At 42.5% G+C, this 25113-nt stretch overlaps 1 protein-coding gene across 1 annotated transcript in view; it reads right to left on the bottom strand.

Annotated features, from left to right (window-relative positions):
• The window catches only part of LOC134969246 (USP6 N-terminal-like protein), a 379876-nt gene extending 370513 nt beyond the window's left edge, over window positions 1-9363 (bottom strand). The window contains exon 1 of the mRNA XM_063945070.1: window positions 9282-9363. The gene's annotated coding sequence lies outside the window, so the exon portion shown is untranslated. The remainder of the gene's footprint in view (window positions 1-9281) is intronic.
• Between the last annotated feature and the right edge of the window lie 15750 nt (window positions 9364-25113).

Below are 25113 nucleotides of genomic sequence, written 5' to 3' on the forward strand. Positions count from 1 at the left end.
TTAGTGTGAAGACTGGAGGAGGCTGCAAGAGCTGAAAAGTCCTGAGCGAGAGGAGCACAGCATGCCCTAAGGCAGTGGCGCACACAGGGGGGGCGGGGGGTTCCGAGTACCTGGAAACCCCACCTGATGATCCTAAAAAACATTCTGAAACATCTTCGGCGTCCTGTGCTGATTTTCTATGGTTTACCAGACTCTGAGTGCCGTCCTGCCTCCGTACATATATCCAGTGTATGTATGTATATATTTTTATTACACATACATGCACATATACATACACGCCCACCCATCCACGGAAACCTTCCTTGCTAAATCCTGCGTTTGCCCCTGTAAGTGTATGCTAATCACAATCACCCGGGCAGGGCACCACTATATGGCATGGCGGTGATAGGGGGCAAATGTGCAGTATTAAAGACATAGAGGAGGTCAGTTTTATTTGTAAGTGTCCCCACAATCCGTAATCCGGCCCTGCTTAAAGTGAAAGTGTTGCTGAAATTGAGAAATAGTCTCAACAGAAAAACAAATGGCCTGGTAGTACAGGTCCTGAATTTCTTGGTCAGGCACAACTACATTATCTTTCAAAGAAGCAAGATAGAGGAGTGTGCAGCTGGACCTAAATGCACTGTAGGCATAATTCAGATAAGCATGTACAACCGATGGTTATGTACTAATCCAATAGTGATCTATCTGGGCATGCGCAGTACATGTTCTGAGCATGTGCAGAATGAGTCCTGTGATCACAGAATGATTCCTTGTTGATAGAGCTGTGGTGGCCAGTCTGTGTAACCTGAAGGTTACTCAGCTGACCAATGATTGCTAGCACTGAGTTTCCAGCACCAAGTACTTGCACCATACTTGCCTACCTAACCCTCTCCATGAGGGAGAAAATGCCCTGTTCCTGGACTTTCCTGGTAATGTATGATTGCCATCACCTGTGGTGAAACGACTTTCTTATCAATTAACTAGCTCACCACAGGTGATGGCAATCATACATTACGAGAAGGGCCGGTTCTACACCTTGTGGTGCCCAGTGCAAAAGTTTCCACTGGCGCCCCACCCCTGTGGCAAAACAGTTAGTGTACGCCGAAGAGGCGCGCCAAAAAATAAGGGTGTGGCTTCATAGGGGATGGGCATGGCCACAGTTATGCCCCAAGTAGTTGTGCCCCTCAGTAGATTTGCCCCCTGTAGCTGTGCCCCCTGTTGCATTGGCCTCAGTAGCTGTGCCCTCTGTTGCTTTGCACCAGTAGTTGTGCCCCCAGTAGATTTGCCCCAGTAGTTGTGCCCCCTGTCGCTGTGCCCCTAGTAGTTGTGCCCTCTGCTGCTGTGCCCCCAGTAGTTGTGCCCCCTGTCGCTGTCAAACACACACACAAAAAAACCCCAAAAACAATACTTACCACTACCCCGCTCCTGCTTCCCGACTGCTGCTGCGGTTGCTGCTCCGTCTGGCTGCCGCGGCTCCTCTCTATGGGAGAGACGTCATGACGTCTCTCCCATAGCAGCGCCACACAGACACTAGAGGTCAATAATGACCTCTAGTGTCTGTCACTGGAGCCGGCTGCAGCGGGCGCCCACACAGTCCACGGCGTCTGCTGCAGCCAGTGAGCGAATAGGCGGCAGTGCCTGCAGGGTGACTGCGGCCGCGCCACCAGGCCGCAGCGCCCCGTGCGCAGGCACTGCTTGCCCGCACCAACAACTGCTCCTGATTACCAGGAAAGTCCAGGAACAGAGCATTTTCTCCCTCATGGAGTGGGTCAGGCAGGCAAGTATGACTTGCACATGTATTATGATTCCAGCAGCATTGCCAGCTCAGTATTTCCAGCATCAAGTACTTGCACATATACTGTGATTCCAGGAGCTACATTGCCTCTCCAGTGTGTTGCTATTCCAGTCCCAGAGCAATCCATCCAGTGTCTACTTACAGTATGTATACTGAAGTTCCAGATACCACCCCGGGTCCAGTCCGGTTACGTTTATCAGCTTCCAGGCTGACTCCAATTCCAGCTGTCTCACGGGTTCCAGTCTGGTTAAGTTTATTAGCTTCCAGGCTAACTAAAAAGTTCCCTGGCGCTTGTATGGTCAACTATCCTGCTCGTTTTATAACTTTACATATATAATAATAAAAATTGTTAACACTAAGCTGCTCCCAAATGGTACTACTGAAATACCAACTGGAAAATGGAAATGTGAAAAAGATATAAGGTACAGTATATCAGGAAGCGCTGTAGTTTAAGTAAAAATTTATTACATAATAATCTAAAAACAATACAATAAGGTAGACCTAAAGGGGGTCATTCCGAGTTGTTCGCTCGTTAAAAATCTTCGCATCGCAGCGATTTTCCGCTTAATGCGCATGCGCAATGTCCGCACTGCGACTGCGCCAAGTAAATTTGCTATGCAGTCAGGAATTTTACTCACGGCTTTTTCATCGTTCTGGCGATCGTAATGTGATTGACAGGAAATGGGTGTTACTGGGCGGAAACAGGCCGTTTTATGGGCGTGTGGGAAAAAACGCTACCGTTTCCGGAAAAAACGCGGGAGTGGCTGGAGAAACGGGGGAGTGTCTGGGCGAACGCTGGGTGTGTTTGTGACGTCAAACCAGGAACGACAAGCACTGAACTGATCGCAGATGCCGAGTAAGTCTGGAGCTACTCAGAAACTGCTACGAGGTGTGTAATCGCAATATTGCGATTACATCGTTCGCTATTTTAAGATGCTAAGATTCACTCCCAGTAGGCGGCGGCTTAGCATGAGCAAATCTGCTAAAATCCGCTTGCGAGCGAACAACTCGGAATGACCCCCATAATTCATATAACTGTAAAAATTGCTTCTCTCATAAGTGTCTCCAATATTATCCAGCCGCACCAAGACCCTTGATTACAATGTTCTTTATATTTAGGGATATAAGGTGCTTGTATAAACCATAAGATTTTAAATGGAAAGTGAGTGACCTGTTTGGCACATAACTCCTTAGATCTTTATACTTATTGTCAGTCAAGCAGCAGCGTGAGGATTTTAGTGGCAAGCAAACCAACATGCAGTCATTCCTCCGTTAATTGACGTTATGTGATCACTGTGTGAATGGGCTGAGGGAGGGCGCCGTAACGGTGATATCAGGCGCTATGCTACACCTCAGTCCGACCAAAGCTGACAGTGCCCAGTTGTATACAGTGCAGGACCGACGGGTCTGTCTTACCGGGCTTGTATTTCACGCACTTGCCGTAGAGTCTTTGCAGTGGACTCGCGTATCAGTGGCGGCTGTGTGTTATCCGTAATCGGCTGTCCTTAATTAAAGGCCGTGGAGACAACTTGTCTGGATGGGTTTATTTGGAGCTCCTTACGTGTTTCTCCGCCCTTATCCAACGGCGGTTTCGTCAGAGGATATAACAACTGCCATACCTGGCTGTTTATTTAAACCCATACGGACCAATCGGAACTAATTGATTAATCCGAACACCTGTGGTGTCAGCTGCGGTAAAAAATAAATACATATAAGAATCATATGTCAACCTTTAAAACACCTTTGATATAAACCAAAACGAGCAGAATAGTGACCTTTAAATTTAATATCAAAAGCAAACTACAATTTGTTTAATTTAATTTATACACATATATATAATTTTAATAAATAATTCTCAATAAAAGCACTTGAAATTATCTTCTGCACTAATAGCAGACCCAAGTACGAATCCCAACAAGATACATCATATAATTTTATCATTTACTGGATAAAAAATACTATATTCTGCCACACATAATAATTAACGGCATACGGAAAATTATATACAAATTCATTAATAAAAACATCTATATCAGTTCACACTAATATATTAATTTTATATATTGTGCCTATATAGCACAATACTTTTTTCTCTATCTCATCTACCACTTCTCATTAATTTAGTTATAATACACTTTATACCATACCACCATTTGAATATACTAACTAATTGCCATAGCTATACCCTAACCTTTAGTATATATAGATAATACTGATCCAATAGATAGAAAAATAGGGACTATAATTCTATACATATTGTTTCTTATTTGAATCTCTTTTATCTTATATTGTTTAATTCAATATTTTCGTTAAGACCATCAGGAACCAATGTACTGTATCTAGAGTGAAAATCCAGAATGCCTCTCTGGTACAGAGACGGCTATATCTATCTCCACCTCTCCGGGTGGGAGCAATATTTTCAATACCTTGTAGCTTTATTACATTCATATTCCCTTCATGAACTTGCAAAACGTGTCTTGATACACTGTGACTAATATTCTTATTAAGAACATTTCTTCTGTGCTCGAGAAATCTTGTATTAAGGCTGCGTGTGGTCCTGCCTACATGTATACATGGAATCATACATGAATTGTCAAAAAACAAATGTTATTTATCTTTTAAGCTGTGAGTGTGGTATGCACGTTTTGCAAGTTCATGAAGGGAATATGAATGTAATAAAGCTACAAGGTATTGAATATATTGCTCCCACCCGAGAGGTGGAGATAGATATAGCCGTCTCTGTACCAGAGAGGCATTCTGGATTTTCACTCTAGATACATTGGTTCCTGATGGTCTTAACGAAAATATTGAATTAAACAATATAAGATAAAAGAGCTTCAAATAAAAAACAATATTTATAGAATTATAGTCCCTATTTTTCTATCTATTGGATCAGTATTATCTATATGTACTAAAGGTTAGGTATAGATATGGCAATTAGTTAGTATATTCAAATGGTGGTATAGTATAAAGTATATTATAATTAAATTAATGAGAAGTGGTAGATGAGATAGAGAAAAAAGTATTATGCTATATAGGCACAGTATATAAAATGAATTTATTAGTGTGAACTGATATAGATGTTTTTATTAATGAATTTGTATATAATTTGCTGTATGCCGTTAATTATTATGTGTGGCAGAATATAGTATTTATTATCCAGTAAATGATAAAATTATATGATGTATCTTGTTGGGATTCGTACTTGGGTCTGCTATTAGTGCAGAAGATAATTTCAAGTGCTTTTATTGAGAATTATTTATTAAAATTATATATATATGTGTATAAATTAAATTAAACAAATTGTAGTTTGCTTTTGATATTAAATTTAAAGGTCACTATTCTGCTCGTTTTGGTTTATATCAAAGGTGTTTTAAAGGTTGACATATGATTCTTATATGTATTTATTTTTTACCGCAGCTGACACCACAGGTGTTCGGATTAATCAATTAGTTCTGATTGGTCCGTATGGGTTTAAATAAACAGCCAGGTATGGCAGTTGTTATATCCTCTGACGAAACCGCCATGGGATAAGGGTGGAGAAACGCGTAAGGAGCTCCAAATAAACCCATCCATACAAGTTGTCTCCACGGCCTTTAATTAAGGACAGCCGATTACGGATAACACACAGCCGCCACTGATACGTGAGTCCACTGCAAAGACTCTACGGCGAGTGCGTGAAATACAAGCCCGGTAAGACTGACCCGTCGGTCCTGCACTGTATACAACTGGGCACTGTCAGCTTTGGTCGGACTGAGGTGTAGCATAGCGCCTGATATCACCGTTACGGCGCCCTCCCTCAGCCCGTTCACACAGTGATCACATAACGTCAATTAACGGAGGAATGACTGCATGTTGGTTTGCTTGCCACTAAAATCCTCACGCTGCTGCTTGACTGACAATAAGTATAAAGATCTAAGGAGTAATGTGCCAAACAGGTCACTCACTGTCCATTTAAAATCTTATGGTTTATACAAGCACCTTATATCCCTAAATATAAAGAACATTGTAATCAAGGGTCTTGGTGCGGCTGGATAATATTGGAGACACTTATGAGAGAAGCAATTTTTACAGTTATATGAATTATATGTCTACCTTATTGTATTGTTTTTAGATTATTATGTAATACATTTTTACTTAAACTACAGCGCTTCCTGATATACCTTATATCTTTTTCACATTTCCATGCTAACTCTAGTTCCAGCTGTCTCACGGGTTCCAGTCCGTTACAAGTAAATCAGCTTCCAAGTTCTGACTTCAGTTCCATTTGTCTCTCCAGTCTGGTACAAGTATATCAGCTTCCAAGTTTTGACTCCAGTTCCAGCTGTCTCTCCTATCCTATCACCAGCAGACACCTTTTGCAAGCAGATCTGATGAACATTCCATTAACGTTATTTCCCCTGAGAGTGTGCCCTTCCCATTGAGCTGTTTTTGGACTCCACAGTTTTCTTCTGCTATGAATCCTGAATATCTGAAGATTCTTTATAAATTGTTGGAGCAATTGCAAAATCTTCTTTCTAGCATTACTCAGATGTTATAATAAATTCTTGGGAGTACTATTGACTCAAAGAAAATCCCCCCGCGATATACGGTGGCCAGGGAAACTCTTGATATAGATTTCTCTAGAACTAAGCCCTCTTCTCCAGTATGGAATACAGATAAGTTTCAAAGTTACCCATGGGCTAAATTTACTGAAAAAGAACATCACCTTCGCAGGCAGCTTCACCTCTGCTTTTATTGTGGGGGTTCTGATCACCAGTTTAGAGATTGTCTCCTTTGCAAGGGAAGAAGCAGAGATGTTTGTCAGTTCCATAGTGCCAGCGTCTGTAAATTGTCACCTGCAGTAGTCAACTCTGTTAACGCTGGTAGATGTGTTAAGAGAACTATTCAAAGGAAGATTCATGCTTATGATTTGGGGTCTTGTGACCAGGGGTCCTAACTCTCAGCCCAGGAATCAAGGAAGTTCGATCAAGGCTAAATCTTCAGAGCAACATCTGTTCCTATAGCTACATGTGAAGCTTCGGGCCCGATAGTTCCAAGCAAGATAAGTTCCTGAAGGGACGCTGGATGATTTAGTTTCAGGAAATACATTAGATGTGTTAAGTTTAAGTGGGAATTCTTGCGCCACCAACTCAGACTCCTCTCAATCATCCCCAGAGAAAGCTCTCATGTTGGTTACCAACAAGGCTCAGGCTCAACAGAGATTACCTGAGTCTCCAGTACTGTCTCCAGTCCCAGATAGATGAAGTATCTCCGATTCTGAACCTTTTGATTTCTTCAAGTGTTTCCAAGTCCAGTTTAGTTCTAACTGGTAAACAGTCTGGTCTAGTTTTTACCGGTAACCAGCCTGGTTTAGTCATATCCGGTAACTAGCCTGGTTCAGTTATATCCGGTAACCAGCCCGGTCCACTTATATCTGGTAACCAGCTCGGTTCAGTTATACCCAGTATCAAGCCCGGTTCAGTTATACCCAGTAACCAGTCCAGTCCAGTGATAATCAGTACTCAGCCTGATTCAGTTATATCAGGTAACCAGCCTGGTTCAGTTATAACTAGTAACCAACTCTGTTCAGTCATATCCGGTAACCAACCCAGTCCAGTTATGTCCGGTAACCAGCCCGGTTCAGTTATACCCAGTAACCAGCCTGGTCCAGTGATAACTGGTACTGAGCCCAGTCCAGTGATAACTGGTACTCAGCCCGGATCAGTTATATCCGGTAACCAGCCCGTTTCAGCTATATCTGGTAACCAGTTATTTCTGTACATAGTGAGCTTCCATCTGTTAGTACCAGTGAAGGGCTTCAATTCCCTGACCTACAAGGGGATTCCAATTCTACTACTTTAATTGAATATTTAAGATCCATGGACTAAGCGGATGATACCAGTTTGAGGAGTCTTCTAGCACCTCAAGTGATTCATCTCAGAAAGACGTTTTTGGTGTACTGCCAGTATTAGCTGTGGACTCTTACTAGTCATTTCCAGAAATTGTATCCTCCCTTCAGCCAGAAACTCCAAGAGTTGATTGTATCTCTGTTTCAGTAAATTCATTGTGTGATCTTACTCCTAAACTTCAGTCTGTTGCTCCAAAGACTTTAGATTCAGTCATATCAGAAGTTTTCCTGTCCAGAAGAAGTTGCTTTGATGCATCAATTCCCTTATGTGCTACATTAACTCCTGAAACCTTGACTGACAAGCATCCACATGACTCTCCAGTACCTATTTACTTTGAAGGTGATTGAGTTTAGCTTAGTGATGTAGTATGACAATACCTCACTGATATTAATTCAGGATTATTATTAATGAGCATCAACCCTGCCAATGCAGTAAAATACTTTCTTCTATTCTTAAATTGGAAAGCCTTAGACTGGGCAAATCCTCTCATTGAATCTAAAGATCCACTACTGAATGATCTTGTCATCTTCCTCGAAGCAGTACAACAGGACTTTGCTCCAAAGTTAGGCCATTCAAAACCATCTGGGTATTCTGCCCAACTTGTCAAGTGTCCCTACTGCTAAATCCTCCCCATCATTGCTCTCTGTGCAGGATCAGGCTTCATTATACCAAGCTATCAAAGCCTTTCAAGCCACGAAAGGAATCATCACAAAGTCAAAACAAGGGTCTCCAACTTTAGATTGAAAGTTGCATATATTTCCGTGCCTCCATCTTACAGCAATACTCCTGATAGTATTGACTTCCCAGGTTCAGCATCTACTCAAGAAATAATTACCAAGGGAGTGGGTCTGACGCTGCGATAAAGATCGTTTTTACTGTGAGCAGCTAAATGAAGGGATAGTTAATCCCACCAAAGCAATATAGGACTATGTATAAACAGCGCTACTAAACCTGGATATGATAAAAAGTGTTACATTTATTTAAACTATATATATATATATATATATATATAAGAATTCCACGTGGTGGAGGGTGCACTCTCACTGTATATAAAGTCCACACATTTCTTCAATGACAAAGTTTTATTGTAGCCTCATAGGTTTCGACGTTTCGATCCAAAAACCAGGATCTTTTTCAAGAAGGGCCATACATAAATCATCAAATCCAATCTTAGTATAGCGAAGCCAAATAGTTAAAAGTATATCTAGAAAAAAATATAACAAAAACATGAATGAGCCTCCCAGGTCCCAATATATAACAATACTGGTGACAATGCTTGTATCAGGAAAACTACTATTTATACACGAGGTTTAGAAAGAGGAACCCATATATCGAAGCGGGTAGCAGAGGGGTGAATCTACAAGGAGATATATAATAACACCCTGTGTTCACCACTGATCTAAAATATGCATGCAATGCCCACATATCCTCACCTCTGTCAGCACATTCCAATAGAGCTTGGTGTATATCTGAACTGATATACACCAAGTGTAAGGAAATGTCTGTATAGTCATGGCTATAAAACCAGACAGCTGCTGTAATCAAAGAATATCTCTATTATAGACGTATATCATGGTAAAAAATATACACATCAAATATTAGTATCACATAAATACCTATAGGTCCGGGAAGGTGCACACAAGGCAGCACCTGGACTAGGCATTCTCCCACACAAGGTCCACAGCTGCAGGATCTCAATTACAAAAGGGCATACAGCTGCTGTAATCACAAACACTCTATTTTAACAATGTACATCTGAAGCATGGGTATATATATCAAAAGCCATGATCAATAAATACCTATAGGTCCAAGAGGATACACATAGGGCAGCACCTGGGTTAAGCGTTCTCCCACACCCAATCCATGGCTACAAAAGATAAATCCAAATCAAAAGACTGTTCAATCATCAAAATTAATCAGTGGGACAAACCCAACATGGTTACTCACAGAATCAAGTGGAACACTGCACAAACCAGGGCTGCATACACCAACTAGATCTAAGCAGGGGGTTTAAATACCCCATGACCCGGAAGTACCTTGGGTGTGAGGGGTCAACTCCAATTATCACCTAAATGGTTATCCAGACCTTGATTCCTGGGAACACACAAAGTAGCGATATTGATGATTACCCACTGGGGCAGTAGATGGATGACCTCTTAGAAGCTTGATTGTGGACTCAGAAATAGTACTACTGTAAGCTCCGGTCGTTATGCATGGATGTAAATCGCAATGAGGTTCCCTCTTGTGAACATCTAGGCTTGCCTCCTGGTAGGATCCAATGTATAGCAGTACCCAGCTCCTTCACCAATGCATTTTGCTGTATGCCACAGCTTTGTCAATGTGGTTGTACCCAGTGCCTGAATGCCCTTATAAAGTAGTGCTAATTGCCCATGATTAACAGGTGACATTAATTACTTATTACAATATTAAATTACCTTCTAAAATCTTACCATATCCAGCTTAGAATGTTACTGACAGACAGAGACAAGCATCACATTAAGAGAAGTTACATTTTTAATAATCCAAATGTTTAAACAAGTTGAACTACTGACCTAATCGCTGCATGGGCAAGTCAGAAAATAGATACAAAAGAGGTGTTATTCACACCCCAACTCCCGGCGCAATTAGACCAATTGTATTTAATTAGCTTCAGCTGCACACATTAAAAGGATTAGCTAAATCCTCAAACAGTTTTAGAAAAAAGTGGGGAAGAAACAATGGTGCGCTTGAATTAAAATATATACTGTTTGTAATATTAGAAGTAGGTGTCCGCTTCTACTCACTACTGAAATCAGTAACAAAGAGTCTGCTTTAATTTATATAATTCTTTTACTTAAATTAATTGACACACATACATAAATAAATGAATAAAGAAAGTCTCTAGGACAACAGTGGGCGCTGATTAAGAATGTATTTATTTAACTTCAAAATTGAATGTGTTTGTTAGATCAAGTCTTTAACGAGAGTCTATTGAATAATCTAAACAAAAATAGCTCTCACCCTTCTGGCTGCCCACAAAGGTGAACCTGGCTATCCACCGTATACAGCACAAGCGGAATATGGGGAAAAGAGATGTAGGCGCTCTGGGGAAAGAGTGAGTCAATTGCTGCTGGTTTTGCAAAAATAAAAGTAATTTATTGATAGAAGATTTTATCACAAATGGACAATGGATAATTGTAATGCCATTAGCAATATATAAATATATTCAAATAAAAATAGTTTTCTAAAATCACAACAATTCAATAAAATATAACTGGTAACTGTGTCCAGGGCCTTTAAGGCTAAAGGTTGGGTACCCTCCCTTTTAAATTTGAATTGACTTGCATGCAAAAAAAGCTTATTGTTAGTTGCAATTAGGGTTAGTGCATGTTAGATTCAAATTGCACTTTGCGGAATGGAGGCTGTATGATGTTGAAAGAAGCCTGTTAGTACTTCACCTGAAAACTGGTGAATAGAGTCAGAGATGTAACTGAGTGTTCAGTATGCCAATCCCGCATCTGTCTCCTGTGATCTTAATGGTTTATGTCACTCACTGCTCAGATGACTGACCGCACTGCGGCGGTTCTCTTGGGTATCGCTTGGTGTCCTGCACTATCCTTGAGTGCCGTACTCGGACAGGAGCGGAGACAGGGGTACACGTGTCCAGGTCCTGGATGGCAGGGGACGCTGTAATGCCGCGATACGCGGCTTCCGGGTTCGGGGCTTCCGGCTTCCGGTTGCGGTCCACCTGCGTTCCACAGTCGTATCAGGTCACCTGACGCGTTTCTCCGCCTCCAAGGTGGGCGGTTTCATCAGAGGTATGCCTGATGGTAGTTGCAGTCTCTATTTATACCCATTTCTAGTTCTTCATTGGTTACCATAGATGTAGGTTACAGTTAACCCTTTCTGCATACTTTTATTTCAAACACAGCCAGCAGCATAGCAACATACATTGATCTTATTGCTACTATATATTTTTTCTTATTTAATAAATCTATTGAAAAAACGATATTATGCACATACAGATGTATTTGGGAATAAGCACTTGTTTGGCCACACTGAGATCTTCATTATAAATATATATACATTATCATACCTACAAATTTGGAATTAATTATGCATTGTTCCAAACCTGTTTCATGGTAATACATTATAGAGATAAAAATAATAATGAATAGCTAGATAATTAAAGCATGGACTAATATGGCCTTAGACCACTAGGGGGCTGAGATATACATATAAATGAAAGGTAGAACCATCCAGACTTAGATTGCTTGTCATGCTAATTTATTTTAGCCTTATGCAGCTAATTATATATAATTGGGGCATCTGTGTCCTACAACACTTATAGTGAGATATGTAGAGGGGGATAATTGTCTACAAGATACCACCTATTTGGGGTAGTTTCCATCTATATAGAAAGAACAACCCATAGTATTTTTATTTTAAATCTGTCAGACAGTTCGAATAATTATTTAGGCAATATAGAGGAGCTTTTACAAAGCTTTTTGAGTTTTTGAAAAAATAAATAAATATAAAAAAAAAAAGTGAAAATAAAAAATAAAATAAAAAATAAAATAAAAATAAAAATGCAAATAAAAATAAAAAATACAAATAAAAAAATATATAAATATATAAATAAAAATAAAAATAAAAATAAAAATAAAAAATGAAACATAAATAATAAATAATAAATAAAAAATAAATGAAAATAAAGTTATTTATATAATCCCCTCATTGACTTTATGTTTATAGAGAGAGGATAAATTAAAAAGGTTAAATAAATTATATAAGTATATTATAAATATAAATGTATGTATGCAAAGAGAGAGAGAGAGAGACACATGAGGACGCACGGGACAAACTCCCAGTATTATTCGTGTTGTAGATAGAATCTACATAATTGGATGCTGGCTAGATGTTATTTAATTCAATATTTTCATTGAGGCCTAATGGTTCTAAAGTCCTTAGACGAAAGATCCAGAAGGCCTCTCTTCTGCACAACAGTGTAAAACGGTCTCCACCTCTGTCGGTAATTCTGACTTGTTCTAGCACTGTTATCCGGATGTTATTTATAGAACCATGTTCACACATACTTGTGTGTCTAGAGAGGCTGTGGAGCGAGCACTTCTTAAGTATATTTCTTCTATGTTCTGAGAATCGTACTTTGAGCTTCCTTATTGTGCGTCCCACATATTGGGTACCACAGCCGCATTCTATTAAATACACGACGTAGGTGGAATTACAGTTCAGAAACTGTGTTATGGCGAATTCTTCGCCTGTGGTTTTGGATCTAAAAGACTTGATTTTGTGTGATATGTTTTTACAGGTTAGACATCTAGATGAGGCACATTTAAAGAACCCATTGGGTTTTGTTCCTAGCCAATTCAAAGAAGTAGTCTCCGTGCTGTTAGCATTCATACTTTGCTCCTTGACAGCACTGCTGTTATTTATCATCTTTTTACCTATATTAATATTTCTATTAGATCTAAACATGCTTGGTGAAACAATGGTGCGCTTGAATTAAAATATATACTGTTTGTAATATTAGAAGTAGGTGTCCGCTTCTACTCACTACTGAAATCAGTAACAAAGAGTCTGCTTTAATTTATATAATTCTTTTACTTAAATTAATTGACACACATACATAAATAAATAAATGAACTTAAAATCTGTATGTTCCACACACTCTAATAGAGGACAGATAGTATCCGCTGGCACTGAAAAAGATTGGCAGCAACAGTGTAATTGTATTCTTAATGGCAACAATATATTTATGTGACACTAAACAGACTCATCCAATCTGTTACATCCAATTGTGTCACATCAATATGTATCAATGCTGTAACAACTGCCAACAAACTGTATCACAAGTCTCTCAGATCCTCCTGCTACTGGCGTCCCAGTGCAGAGGAGTGCTGCTATATTCTTACCCAAACCTGCGGGAATGTCCAGTGTTAAGATGCACGCACCTAGAGGGATACAGGTCCTGTACAGCTTCCAAACGTAGCGCCTGCCGCCGGTAAATGGTTGTTAATTTCAGTCCTGGCGGGCAGGTAGATTGGTATGGCTCCAAAATGCCGCTTGCAGTGTGACCGCTGGAGATAGCACACTCTCGGGTCCTGGCAGGCGGACAGCGGGAGCTTCGGTCAGCATCTCAAATAGAAACACCGCTTGCAGTGTGACCGCTGGAGATAGCACACTCTCAGGTTCTGGCAAGCGGACAACGGAAGCTCCGGTCAGTGTCTCAGATAGAACCGCCGCTTGCAGTGTGACCGCTGGAAATAGCACACTCTCAGGTCCTGGCAAGCGGACAGCGGGAGCTCCGGTCATCGTATCGGATAGGACCGCCGAAGACAGCACGTGTGGATACTTCCGTCAGTGTGTGGTCAGACAGACAGGGAGATGACGTCAACGCGTTTCGTCCCGTCACAACTCGGGACTTCCTCAAGACTATCAGAAAATAGATGACAAAGTCCAACATGCAATGTAATTTGTAACATTTTGGTATTGGATGACCATTTTGGGGGTAGCGAAAACTTGGCCCCCGGGAATCATATGTCTACATGTGGCACATCCAATGCATTTAGTACATCCCGGTCACTGAGTTAGAAGCCAGGTATTCTCCTTCTGGACTTTCTGTTGTGGAGGGTGCATAAGAAACTGCTTCAGATTTTTACCCCTCATATAGGCCATCATAGGGGGTTTCTAAAATAAATCACAAATATTCTGGTCCGATTTCACAATAGACCAATGCTTCCTGATTAATTTGGCCACAGAGGTAGACATACCCTCATATTACGTAACAGACATCATATGATTTGTGCTTTACTGTGCTTAGCTGGCCATATTTTACAGGTACATGCTCTGGTGGGGCACCCTCTCAATGATCTTCCTGTTACAGCCATGTTGCAAAAACCAATCCTGCACTTCAAGCAATTGATGTTCAGCAACCAATGGATTGATGTTGTTATGTAACGCCTTCATAGATTGAGAAATCGTAAGATGGTCTTTCAACTTTAGAGGATGATTGCTAGTTGTATATCTCTTTATGAAATAATGAGGTGCCCAACTTGAATCCTTAATGCATTACAGTAATTTAAAGGAAATTGATAAACTCACGGCTACAGATACCAGTGAGACATACAGTGCAATCCAAATTATTCAGCTCAAAAAGCATCAAATTAAAATCTTCTTCGGTATCTTGCCAAATCAAAAACATATCATCAATGAACAGTTTATAGCAAACAATCTTTCCTCCATATCTTGGCATGATATTATTAGTAGACTCATATTCATGCATAGAGATACAAGCATAGGTTGGAGTTACATTTGAGCCCATTGCAGCACCTGATGCTTCAATATGATACACCAAAATCAGATCCATTAGCTCAAGTATAAATTCTGTCAGTGGACCAAAAATTCTCATACTGCACAAGAGCTTTCTTACTGAAGCAATGGCTAAATCATGAGGAATAATCATGTACAAAGATGAAACATCAAGGGTTGCATGCAACATATTATTAGATAGATCACCTACTTAATTTTATCAAAGAAATCTCCAGTATCTCTTAGAGATGAGCGGGTTCGGTTTCTTTGAATCCGAACCCGCACGAACTTCACTTTTTTTTTCACGGGTCCGAGCGACTCGGATCTTCCCGCCTTGCTCGGTTAACCCGAGCGCGCCCGAACGTCATCATGACGCTGTCGAATTCTCGCGAGACTCGGATTCTATATAAGGAGCCGCGCGTCGCCGCCATTTTCACACGTGCATTGAGATTGATAGGGAGAGGACGTGGCTGGCGTCCTCTCCATTTAGATTAGATTTAGAAGAGAGAGAGAGAGAGAGATTGCTGTGATACTGTAGATTAGAAGAGAGTGCAGACAGAGTTTAGTGACTGACGACCACAGTGACCAGTGACCACCAGAGACAGTGCAGTTGTTTGTTTTATTTAATATATCCGTTCTCTGCCTGAAAAAAACGATACACAGTCACACAGTGACTCAGTCTGTGTGCACTGCTCAGCCCAGTGTGCTGCACATCAATGTATTGTATATAAAGCTTACAATTGTGGGGGAGACTGGGGAGCACTGCAGGTTGTTATAGCAGGAGCCAGGAGTACATGATAAATAATATTATATTAAAATTAAACAGTGCACACTTTTGCTGCAGGAGTGCCACTGCCAGTGTGACTAGTGGTGACCAGTGCCTGACCACCAGTATATTAGTAGTATTGTATACTATCTCTTTATCAACCAGTCTATATTAGCAGCAGACACAGTACAGTGCGGTAGTTCACGGCTGTGGCTACCTCTGTGTCGGCACTCGGCAGGCAGTCCGTCCATCCATAATTGTATTATAATATATACCACCTAACCGTGGTTTTTTTTTCATTCTTTATACCGTCGTCATACTAGTTGTTACGAGTATACTACTATCTCTTTATCAACCAGTGTACAGTGCGGTAGTTCACGGCTGTGGCTACCTCTGTGTCGGCACTCGGCAGGCAGTCCGTCCAACCATAATTGCATTATATACCACCTAACCGTGGTTTTTTTTTCATTCTTTATACCGTCGTCATACTAGTTGTTACGAGTATACTACTATCTCTTTATCAACCAGTGTACAGTGCGGTAGTTCACGGCTGTGGCTACCTCTGTGTCGGCACTCGGCAGGCAGTCCGTCCATCCATAATTGTATTATAATATATACCACCTAACCGTGGTTTTTTTTTCATTCTTTATACCGTCGTCATACTAGTTGTTACGAGTATACTACTATCTCTTTATCAACCAGTGTACAGTGCGGTAGTTCACGGCTGTGGCTACCTCTGTGTCGGCACTCGGCAGGCAGTCCGTCCAACCATAATTGTATTATAATATATACCACCTAACCGTGGTTTTTTTTTCATTCTTTATACCGTCGTCATACTAGTTGTTACGAGTATACTACTATCTCTTTATCAACCAGTGTACAGTGCGGTAGTTCACGGCTGTGGCTACCTCTGTGTCGGCACTCGGCAGGCAGTCCGTCCAACCATAATTGTATTATATACCACCTAACCGTGGTTTTTTTTTCATTCTTTATACCGTCGTCATACTAGTTGTTACGAGTATACTACTATCTCTTTATCAACCAGTGTACAGTGCGGTAGTTCACGGCTGTGGCTACCTCTGTGTCGGCACTCGGCAGGCAGTCCGTCCAACCATAATTGTATTATATACCACCTAACCGTGGTTTTTTTTTCATTCTTTATACCGTCGTCATACTAGTTGTTACGAGTATACTACTATCTCTTTATCAACCAGTGTACAGTGCGGTAGTTCACGGCTGTGGCTACCTCTGTGTCGGCACTCGGCAGGCAGTCCGTCCATCCATAATTGTATTATAATATATACCACCTAACCGTGGTTTTTTTTTCATTCTTTATACCGTCGTCATACTAGTTGTTACGAGTATACTACTATCTCTTTATCAACCAGTGTACAGTGCGGTAGTTCACGGCTGTGGCTACCTCTGTGTCGGCACTCGGCAGGCAGTCCGTCCAACCATAATTGTATTATAATATATACCACCTAACCGTGGTTTTTTTTTCATTCTTTATACCGTCGTCATACTAGTTGTTACGAGTATACTACTATCTCTTTATCAACCAGTGTACAGTGCGGTAGTTCACGGCTGTGGCTACCTCTGTGTCGGCACTCGGCAGGCAGTCCGTCCAACCATAATTGTATTATAATATATACCACCTAACCGTGGTTTTTTTTTCATTCTTTATACCGTCGTCATACTAGTTGTTACGAGTATACTACTATCTCTTTATCAACCAGTGTACAGTGCGGTAGTTCACGGCTGTGGCTACCTCTGTGTCGGCACTCGGCAGGCAGTCCGTCCATCCATAATTGTATTATATACCACCTAACCGTGGTTTTTTTATACCACCTAACCGTGGCAGTCCGTCCATAATTGTATACTAGTATCCAATCCATCCATCTCCATTGTTTACCTGAGGTGCCTTTTAGTTCTGCCTATAAAATATGGAGAACAAAAAAGTTGAGGTTCCAAAATTAGGGAAAGATCAAGATCCACTTCCACCTCGTGCTGAAGCTGCTGCCACTAGTCATGGCCGAGACGATGAAATGCCAGCAACGTCGTCTGCCAAGGCCGATGCCCAATGTCATAGTACAGAGCATGTCAAATCCAAAACACCAAATATCAGAAAAAAAAGGACTCCAAAACCTAAAATAAAATTGTCGGAGGAGAAGCGTAAACTTGCCAATATGCCATTTACCACACGGAGTGGCAAGGAACGGCTGAGGCCCTGGCCTATGTTCATGGCTAGTGGTTCAGCTTCACATGAGGATGGAAGCACTCAGCCTCTCGCTAGAAAACTGAAAAGACTCAAGCTGGCAAAAGCACCGCAAAGAACTGTGCGTTCTTTGAAATCCCAAATCCACAAGGAGAGTCCAATTGTGTCGGTTGCGATGCCTGACCTTCCCAACACTGGACGTGAAGAGCATGCGCCTTCCACCATTTGCACGCCCCCTGCAAGTGCTGGAAGGAGCACCCGCAGTCCAGTTCCTGATAGTCAGATTGAAGATGTCAGTGTTGAAGTACACCAGGATGAGGAGGATATGGGTGTTGCTGGCGCTGGGGAGGAAATTGACCAGGAGGATTCTGATGGTGAGGTGGTTTGTTTAAGTCAGGCACCCGGGGAGACACCTGTTGTCCGTGGGAGGAATATGGCCGTTGACATGCCAGGTGAAAATACCAAAAAAATCAGCTCTTCGGTGTGGAGGTATTTCACCAGAAATGCGGACAACAGGTGTCAAGCCGTGTGTTCCCTTTGTCAAGCTGTAATAAGTAGGGGTAAGGACGTTAACCACCTCGGAACATCCTCCCTTATACGTCACCTGCAGCGCATTCATAATAAGTCAGTGACAAGTTCAAAAACTTTGGGTGACAGCGGAAGCAGTCCACTGACCAGTAAATCCCTTCCTCTTGTAACCAAGCTCACGCAAACCACCCCACCAACTCCCTCAGTGTCAATTTCCTCCTTCCCCAGGAATGCCAATAGTCCTGCAGGCCATGTCACTGGCAAGTCTGACGAGTCCTCTCCTGCCTGGGATTCCTCCGATGCATCCTTGCGTGTAACGCCTACTGCTGCTGGCGCTGCTGTTGTTGCCGCTGGGAGTCGATGGTCATCCCAGAGGGGAAGTCGTAAGCCCACTTGTACTACTTCCAGTAAGCAATTGACTGTTCAACAGTCCTTTGCGAGGAAGATGAAATATCACAGCAGTCATCCTACTGCAAAGCGGATAACTGAGGCCTTGGCATCCTGGGTGGTGAGAAACGTGGTTCCGGTATCCATCATTACTGCAGAGCCAACTAGAGACTTGTTGGAGGTACTGTGTCCCCGGTACCAAATACCATCTAGGTTCCATTTCTCTAGGCAGGCGATACCGAAAATGTACACAGACCTCAGAAAAATAGTCACCAGTGTCCTAAAAAATGCAGCTGTACCCAATGTCCACTTAACCACGGACATGTGGACAAGTGGAGCAGGGCAGGGTCAGGACTATATGACTGTGACAGCCCACTGGGTAGATGTATGGACTCCCGCCGCAAGAACAGCAGCGGCGGCACCAGTAGCAGCATCTCGCAAACGCCAACTCTTTCCTAGGCAGGCTACGCTTTGTATCACCGCTTTCCAGAATACGCACACAGCTGAAAACCTCTTACGGCAACTGAGGAAGATCATCGCGGAATGGCTTACCCCAATTGGACTCTCCTGTGGATTTGTGGCATCGGACAACGCCAGCAATATTGTGTGTGCATTAAATCTGGGCCAATTCCAGCACGTCCCATGTTTTGCACATACCTTGAATTTGGTGGTGCAGAATTTTTTAAAAAACGACAGGGGCGTGCAAGAGATGCTGTCGGTGGCCAGAAGAATTGCGGGACACTTTCGGCGTACAGGCACCACGTACAGAAAACTGGAGCACCACCAAAAACTACTGAACCTGCCCTGCCATCATCTGAAGCAAGAAGTGGTAACGAGGTGGAATTCAACCCTCTATATGCTTCAGAGGTTGGAGGAGCAGCAAAAGGCCATTCAAGCCTATACAATTGAGCACGATATAGTAGGTGGAATGCACCTGTCTCAAGTGCAGTGGAGAATGATTTCAACGTTGTGCAAGGTTCTGATGCCCTTTGAACTTGCCACACGTGAAGTCAGTTCAGACACTGCCAGCCTGAGTCAGGTCATTCCCCTCATCAGGCTTTTGCAGAAGAAGCTGGAGGCATTGAAGGAGGAGCTAACACGGAGCGATTCCGCTAGGCATGTGGGACTTGTGGATGCAGCCCTTAATTCGCTTAACAAGGATTCACGGGTGGTCAATCTGTTGAAATCAGAGCACTACATTTTGGCCACCGTGCTCGATCCTAGATTTAAAGCCTACCTTGGATCTCTCTTTCCGGCAGACACAGGTCTGCTGGGGTTGAAAGACCTGCTGGTGACAAAATTGTCAAGTCAAGCGGAACGCGACCTGTCAACATCTCCTCCTTCACATTCTCCCGCAACTGGGGGTGCGAGGAAAAGGCTCAGAATTCCGAGCCCACCCGCTGGCGGTGATGCAGGGCAGTCTGGAGCGACTGCTGATGCTGACATCTGGTCCGGACTGAAGGACCTGACAACGATTACGGACATGTCGTCTACTGTCACTGCATATGATTCTCTCAACATTGATAGAATGGTGGAGGATTATATGAGTGACCGCATCCAAGTAGGCACGTCACACAGTCCGTACTTATACTGGCAGGAAAAAGAGGCAATTTGGAGGCCCTTGCACAAACTGGCTTTATTCTACCTAAGTTGCCCTCCCACAAGTGTGTACTCCGAAAGAGTGTTTAGTGCCGCCGCTCACCTTGTCAGCAATCGGCGTACGAGGTTACATCCAGAAAATGTGGAGAAGATGATGTTCATTAAAATGAATTATAATCAATTCCTCCGCGGAGACATTGACCAGCAGCAATTGCCTCCACAAAGTACACAGGGAGCTGAGATGGTGGATTCCAGTGGGGACGAATTGATAATCTGTGAGGAGGGGGATGTACACGGTGATATATCGGAGGGTGAAGATGAGGTGGACATTTTGCCTCTGTAGAGCCAGTTTGTGCAAGGAGAGATTAATTGCTTCTTTTTTTGGGGGGGTCCAAACCAACCCGTCATATCAGTCACAGTCGTGTGGCAGACCCTGTCACTGAAATGATGGGTTGGTTAAAGTGTGCATGTCCTGTTTTGTTTATACAACATAAGGGTGGGTGGGAGGGCCCAAGGATAATTCCATCTTGCACCTCTTTTTTCTTTTCTTTTTCTTTGCATCATGTGCTGATTGGGGAGGGTTTTTTGGAAGGGACATCCTGCGTGACACTGCAGTGCCACTCCTAGATGGGCCCGGTGTTTGTGTCGGCCACTAGGGTCGCTAATCTTACTCACACAGCTACCTCATTGCGCCTCTTTTTTTCTTTGCGTCATGTGCTGTTTGGGGAGGGTTTTTTGGAAGGGACATCCTGCGTGACACTGCAGTGCCACTCCTAGATGGGCCCGGTGTTTGTGTCGGCCACTAGGGTCGCTAATCTTACTCACACAGCTACCTCATTGCGCCTCTTTTTTTCTTTGCGTCATGTGCTGTTTGGGGAGGGTTTTTTGGAAGGGACATCCTGCGTGACACTGCAGTGCCACTCCTAGATGTGCCCGGTGTTTGTGTCGGCCACTAGGGTCGCTAATCTTACTCACACAGTCAGCTACCTCATTGCGCCTCTTTTTTTCTTTGCGTCATGTGCTGTTTGGGGAGGGTTTTTTGGAAGGGCCATCCTGCGTGACACTGCAGTGCCACTCCTAGATGGGCCCGGTGTTTGTGTCGGCCACTAGGGTCGCTAATCTTACTCACACAGCTACCTCATTGCGCCTCTTTTTTTCTTTGCGTCATGTGCTGTTTGGGGAGGGTTTTTTGGAAGGGACATCCTGCGTGACACTGCAGTGCCACTCCTAGATGGGCCCGGTGTTTGTGTCGGCCACTAGGGTCGCTTATCTTACTCACACAGCGACCTCGGTGCAAATTTTAGGACTAAAAATAATATTGTGAGGTGTGAGGTATTCAGAATAGACTGAAAATGAGTGTAAATTATGGTTTTTGAGGTTAATAATACTTTGGGATCAAAATGACCCCCAAATTCTATGATTTAAGCTGTTTTTTAGTGTTTTTGGAAAAAAAACACCCGAATCCAAAACACACCCGAATCCGACAAAAATAATTCGGTGAGGTTTTGCCAAAACGCGTTCGAACCCAAAACACGGCCGCGGAACCGAACCCAAAACCAAAACACAAAACCCGAAAAATTTCAGGCGCTCATCTCTAGTACTATCTCTGAGATAACTAGGAATCAAGGGAACTCATTTTTGAAAAAAATTATCTGCAAACATTAACAGAGGCTGCAAAAGGGATCACCTGTCAAAAAGAATCTGCCTGCCAGGGGGATTAACCAAGGTCTTGAGAATGTTTTGTAAGTGTAAATGACTGAACACACTGGATGTTCAATCTTCAATAAGTGAGAGATCTGTTCAGTAAGCCAGCCACAGCTAACTGCTCTTTCTATAGTGCTGTCAATAACCCTTCTAATCTTAGGTATTGGGTCGCCATCGCATTGTGCATAAACCTGGGAATCAGAAAGTTGACACCTAATCTCAGCATCATAATTAATAAGATTGTATATACAAAACAAAAATTCCTTTATCTTGTGCTAATAAACAACATAAATCCCTGCACCTCTAGATAGACCCCTTGCTAGCAAAGATCAAATAAACAAAATACCAAGACACAAAATCAGAGGGTGTTTCCCACCAGTGACGTGCGGTGGGGTGAGGCAGAGCATTTCCTGTCATACTAACGCTTGTGCCAGAGTTTTGACTGTATAAAGTAGATGAAAGATATAAATAATTTGTTTGAAATATCTTCTTTGCATTATTCTAATCATTTTTATAGGCAAAACTCTGGAGTAAAAAGTCTATGGCAGGTGAGGCAGTGCCTCGCCTGTCTATCTTATCCACACATCTCTGATCAAAACTCAGCAAATTTCCAGGAGTTTATACTGCCATACCTGTGTATAATGCCCAGATGTACACTTTGGCTCATCTATTGCATGTAAATCTGGCTCTGGGGGTAGCCAGTGCCACCTGAGCCATTTAGCTAACCGCACGTCCCTGATTCCCACAATGCAGATTACAATCAAAAAACGGAGAAGGGTATCTTGCGCCCTAGTAGCAGCTTTGTACTATACTCTCAAGAGCACCACTTCTTGACAAATACATATATACAGAAACAAAGGAGTAAACCACAAGCGCTACTTAATAAAGAGCAGTCTCTAATCTCCACTATTTTCAGTTTGTTCTTCTATATACCATCAGGAACCGATTGAATTCTAATGCTTTAAAAATTATTTTGAATTCACGGACCATCTCCAGGGGGTGGTATTCATGTGACCGCCGGTCAGCTGACCGACAGTCACATGACCTTCTCCACCAGCCCAACGGGTCACTGTCCCGATGGTCGGCATGCCGACCAACAGGGACTATTTCCACTTGTGGGTGTACATGACACCCATAGAGTGGGAATAGAACCCGTGGTGACTGCAGGTCGCCACCGAGCCCGCAGCGTGGCGAGCGCAGTGAGCCCGCAAGGGGCTTGCTGCACTTGCCCCTCCCCGCCGGGATCCCGGCGTAGGTATGCTGCCGGGATCCCGGCGTCGGTAAGCTGACCGGCGGTCAGGAGACCGTCGGTCACCCGTACTACACCCTCTCCAGGGTTAAAGCAATTAAGAACAACTTACAGATAGGGAGTTAAAACAGGTACCAACGCGTTTCGGATTAACAATCCTTCCTCAGGGCATATCTCAGAACAAACCCAGTGGGCCTTTTATACCCACTGTCCCATTCTCATAATTCCAACAGCCAATCAGATTCCACACCATCGGATCTGTATTAGCTGCACCTCTCCAAACTGTCATAACAAATCTGTCTGGTCACTCTATTTATATAACCATAATTCAATATAAATAATATAAAAGACTTTACTAATCCATCAGAATTTAATTTATAAAGGTAAATTGGTATAACATATTCCCAGGCACGGATTACTGGAATCATCAGTAGTCCATAAAGTCCCTTATATTAAAATATATTCAGTCCAGATTGCAGTGCCTCCTTTTACTTTTTGCCGGTATGGCGCTAAGATACGTCCTCCGGAAGTGATGTACTCGGATTTGTCACCATTAACTCTTCCCCGGAGCAGGGTGTGTGCATGTCCTTAGTTCCTATACACTGCGTCCGCCCAGGTCCGCCCATTCGCGGCAGGAAGGGACGTTCATAAACATCCGGTCATTGGAACGCAAACACTGCCCAGTGTTGGAGTGCACCTCCATCTTTTCCATCTGGATTGTTAGAGATCTAATGAACTCGTATCCACAAGAACAGGAGTAAAAAAATGAACAATACAGAAAATTACTGAGCGTGATTAGCTTAATATTATGGTTAGACATATAAATGCATTGCGTTTTGTTCGTAAGGTGTGGCACTTGCATTATGTGTTCGGCATGTAGGAGTAAAGATAGTAAAATTACTCAATATACGTCTACACAGACGAAAAAGATCTACCCTATAAGGGACTTTATTACATGCAACACAAAGAACTGTGTTGACTTACTCGAATGCGCTTGTGGCTCTCAATATGTGGGGCGTACAACCCGCATGCTGAAACCAGACTGGCAGAACATGCCCGCAACATAAAAAAGGGCTTGGAAACCCACAATGTGTCACTTCATTTCAGCAAGGTTCACAAATGTAGTATAGACCAATTAATGAGTTTTTGTGGAATTAAAAGTCACCCCTAACTGGAGAACAAATGATGGTGAAATCCAGCTGGCTAAGGTTGAAATGAGAACCATATATGAATTGAGGACCCTTGATCCCAAGGGACTCAATATCAAGTTCGAAATGAAGTGGTTTTTGTGAATGATGAAATAATAATGTGAACATTAAGATCGCCCTTGGAGGACAAAAAAGCTACTATAGTTTGAATGTTTATTACCTTGGATGATTTGCCTTTATGAGCATCTGTACCTAATTAGATTTTATGATTACACTGTAAAGCGAACTAAACGCGATGCATTTATATGTCTAACCATAATATAAAGCTAATCACACTCAGTAATTTTCTGTATTGTTCATTTTTTTACTCCTGTTCCTGTGGATATGAGTTTATTAGATCTGTAACAATCCAGATGGGAAAGAAGGAGGTGCACTCCAACACCGGCCAGTGCTTGCGTTCCAATGACCGGATGTTTACGAACGTCCCTTCCGGCCGCGAATGGACGGACCTGGGCGGACGCAGTGTATAGGAACTAAGGATATG

The sequence above is a fragment of the Pseudophryne corroboree genome, chromosome 11, assembly GCF_028390025.1.
Source record: "Pseudophryne corroboree isolate aPseCor3 chromosome 11, aPseCor3.hap2, whole genome shotgun sequence".
In the NCBI taxonomy this organism is placed as follows: Eukaryota; Metazoa; Chordata; class Amphibia; order Anura; family Myobatrachidae; genus Pseudophryne; species Pseudophryne corroboree.